Genomic DNA, 4,727 nt, shown 5'->3' on the forward strand with positions numbered 1-4,727 from the left:
GTCTGTCTACCTCCTTCTATTATTTATATACATGTCTATCTCCTCTCACTATCTACATACATGCCTATATATAATGTATGTCTACCTCCTTCTATTATTTATATACATGTCTATCTCCTCCCATTATCTACATACATGCCTATATATTATGTCTGTCTACCTCCTCTCATTCATATATATACATATCCATCTCCCTACAGTATATATGCATATAAATGTCTATTTTTTTACACCTCATACACATGTACGTCTATCTACTCTCATCTCATATTTTGAGATAGACAGCCAAATATTTTTTATTTGACCCAACAAGACGACTTGGTCTAGTTAAGAGTCTCTTTGAAGAACTAATTGATCACACAAAAATTATTGGCCAAGGTAGCCACATACACGCATGCGACAAGGACTACCCAACCACCATGCTCGAATCGTTCAGCCTATTTTCTTGTCTCAAACAGCAAGACAAGCGTACAACGCTTACTTAGACACAACTCTTGGCCAACACTTAATTTGGTATTAATAACTCTCCAGCTAAAATAAATTCTAGCTAGAGAGTGAGGGAAAAACTGTAGAGGTAAAAAATTGCTTAATATTTGTGATATTTTTTAGAAGTCCAATATGCAAGTTAGACGAGCCCATCAATAATGGATCCAACAATATTGGGCCCAATAAGACAGTCAGACGGACTCACTAGGCCTTGAAATAGACTAACGAGTGAGCCTATGGGCCACAAGCCGGATCGTCCCGCAACAGGGTCCAAGCCCAGCCAGTTAGCCAAACAGGTGAAATCAAGTAAATATAGAATCAGTCAGGAAGACGGTCACTACTGCCTAATAATTAAGGAAGTAACCAATTTGAACGAGTCCAACGGGTGACGTGGACAGAGGGCAACGGCACTGAGAACACACGATAAAAGGAACCATACGATAGATGCTGGACAGAACACATTCGATACTCACACTACTCACTGTCTCAAGCAGACAGTCGCCTTTTTAAAGCTTTTCTCTTAAGCCTCAACATCGGAGTTACTCTTTAATCCGTTTGTTCGATTGTCCACTCATCCGTCCGAGTATATTACATTTATTTTCCGTTATTATTATTTTTTGTTGGGTTTTATGCCCTAAATAAAACTCCATTTCAATGTAATCCATTTTATTCAACATCAATAAAGAAACAGAAGTATTTTTCATTCATTTGTGTATGTTTTGGTTCATCTTATCAATTGCTTGTCTATTTGATTTATAAATTCATCTGAAACTCTTTTCACATACTTGATCCTGTTTATTGTGTTGTCAACCCATTGGAAAGTAAACATGACTATGTGAATAAAGATTCCTAGATTTATCAGAACACGGGGTTTTACTGATATGACAATCTACAAAAGAGTTTACTTGCATTTGGAGAAGTGCTATGTTCTTTCCAGAGCATTGGTTAAAGTAAAGCTCAGGTTGGGTGCATGGAGTATGCATCGGAAGGGACCGATATTCAACTTTGACATAGATTTATTAAACTTACCGTAATATCTATTCAAGTCAATATCGCCTAGTTGATCCTAGATCAAATGATCTCAATCCTAATATGATTAGGTTCAATCTCAAGAGTGTTATTCGTGTTCTTTGATTTGTTAGTTAAGCCTACTTTTGGGTCAGGGTGATACGTACATTTTGGAAACACGGTAGTGCAATTGAGTGGGAGCGCTAACATAAATATGGAATCTATAGCTTCTATTTGGCGAATAGAAAGTAAAGGATGATTTCCTTTGAGCTTGACCAAACGAAAATAAATGGTGGAGTACTCATTTCACATAGCTGAAATATCATTTATACGGGGTTAAGTATTTTAAGGATAAAATACATTGTAGGGTGTTACGGTAATCTAATCCCTTTATAGTGTAGATCATTCATATAGAGGATCATTGATCAAATTAGGATTATAATAATGGATAAATAATGACGCGTCTATATGGTGGAACATATAGAGCGTTCTATATACTGAGTGTGCAATTCTAAGTTCTATGCGTGGATTCAACGAAGAATTAATAAATCAGTGAATTTAGGTTATAAATTCTTGATCTGCTTATTGGAAGCTCGGTTATATAGACCCATGGTCTCCCCACTAGTTGAGACAATATTACTTGTAAGACTCATTTAATTGGTTTTGATTAATCAATTATAATTCTCAAATTAGACTATGTCTATTTGTGAATTTTTCACTAAGTAAGGGCGAAATTGTAAAGAAAGAGTTTTTAGGGCATGTTAATTAAGATACTTTGTATGGTTCAATTAATAAATATGATAAATGACAATATTATTTAATAATTATTTATAGTTATTAAATAGTTAGAATTGGTATTTAAATGGTTGAATTTGAAAATTGGCATTTTTGAGAAAGTAAGATGCAGAATTGATAAAACTGCAAAATTTGCAAAAGTGAGGCCCAAATCCATATAGCCTTGGCCGGCCACTTATAGGAAATATCATCTGATATTTTTATTATTTTAATGCCAAATAATTCAAGCCTAACCCTATGTGGTATGCTATAAATAGATAGTGAAGGCTTCAGGAAATATACACTTTCACATCTTGTTTCCTTCAGAGAAAAACCTGAGCCTTCTCTCTCTAAACCTAGCCACCACCTTTTCCCTCTTCTTCTTCATTGTAAATTTCAAACCTCTTAGTGATAGAGTAGTGCCCACACACAGCAAGTGATACCTCAATCATAGTGAGGAAGATCGTGAAGAAAGACATTCAACAAGAAGGAGATTCAACACTAAAGAAAGGAGAGAAAGAGATCCAGGTTCAGATCTTGATAATACTCTGCAACAGAAAGGATACAAGGGTTAGAGATCTGAACGGAAGGAGACATATTATTCTGCTGCACCCAATGTAAGGTTTCTCATACTTTATATGTGTTTAATTTATAATCGTTTTAGAAGTTCATATTTAGGGTGTTAATCAACATACTTGTGAGTAGATCTAAGATCCTGGTAAAATAATATCCAACAACTGGCCTCAGAGCCATGGTAATTGATTTTCTTGCAAGAAATTTGGACTTAAAATGATTTGTTTGTGTTTTGGATGGTATCATGTTGTTTTGTGTGTTGTATGATGATTGATTGATGTTTGTGAATTTTCGTGAAAAATAATTGAATATCTGTGTCTGGAATTATTTTTATTGGATAGTTTGGAAAAAATTAAGCAATTTAATTTTTTACAGAACTCAATTTTGATTTTATTTGAATTAGTTATGATTTTTTGAAAATCAAAAAAATATCGGGATGGTGTCACTGCACCACGCGCGCGGATGAGGGGATTCCCTCGGACAACACGCGCACAGACACGTTTTGTGTCTGAAAAACCTCCATGTGCGCGCGGACAGTATGCAATGCATACTGTCCGTACAACTCGCAAATTTTTTCGTTTTCTTCGATTTTTCATGCTATTTCATAGAATTAACTTCCAATTTTTTGTGTAGTTTTGTATTTTGATTTTTACTTTTCAATTTTCAAATCTAATATCAGAAATAAATTGATTTGAATTTTTAAATTTAATTTTAGATATTAGTGTAATTTGAATTTGAAAACAAGTAAAAATCTATCTTTTTGCTTGATTTTATATCTTATTTTTAAATTTGATTATTTTATCTTATTTTTTAAATTTAAAGGTCGGATATTAAATATTTTTTAAATTAAATTTTTTTTAAATTATTTGACCTTATTTAAATTTAAAATAAGATTACTATAATCATGTAATTTTAAATAGAAGTAAGATATTTTGCTAACTTTTAAATTTTGTTATTTTTTATTTAAATTAAATTATAAAATTTGAAAAATATTTTTTTTATTTTATATTTAATTTATAAAATAACTTTAAAAATTTAAAAGATGGTTAACAATTATTTTTGAAATGATATTTAAGTTAGTTGAAACCTATTTTTTCAAAAATTGTAGGTTTAATTTTAATTTTTTTTTTTATTATTCTATTTTAATAAAAAAACCAAATTTTTTTTATTATTTAATAATTTTCGAATTTAAATAATAATTGAAATTTAATTAAAGTTGATTTTTAAAAAAAAAAACCGATTTAATTTGTAATTTTTCATTATTATAATACGGAATAAATGATTAAATAAAATACATATTTTAAAATAATGAGCTTTAATCAAGAGACATTCGATCTCCATTGTTGGTCTTACAATAGTTAAAAATTTTCAATATAACCTCGAGACGCTAGACTTCGTCCCCCTTATGGATGGTTATTCGTTGAAAACTTTTAACACCGTAAGATCTCATTTGATAAGTGTTTTGTGAGTTTTCGTCTCTATTAGACTCTCCCCTACAGTGACTACTTAGAGATAAACTCATAAAATATGAAACAATGGTGGAAGCTCATAAAATGAGAATAACCTTGACTCTCGCCTACCGGGACAATGTTGGATTCTCATTTTGATCGAATAAAGGTTGCTAAAATGGTTTTATTTTAGATGAACTGACTACTTTATTCAAATAATGTTATCTTTGACTCTCGCCTACCGGGACACTGTATTTCATTATGTTGGAAACCTTGGAAAATAAACTATGTTAGATTTAGTATTTTTATAACATATGTGATTATTTGTTATTTTCTGAACTTGTGTATGAATTTGAACCAAAACCTTACTTCTGTTTTATTGATGTATTGTAGTGCCAATAACCCTCATCCCAATCCACTCCTAGTTAATATCTTAGC

This window comes from Cannabis sativa, chromosome 5 (assembly GCF_029168945.1).
Source record: "Cannabis sativa cultivar Pink pepper isolate KNU-18-1 chromosome 5, ASM2916894v1, whole genome shotgun sequence".
Taxonomy (NCBI): Eukaryota; Viridiplantae; Streptophyta; class Magnoliopsida; order Rosales; family Cannabaceae; genus Cannabis; species Cannabis sativa.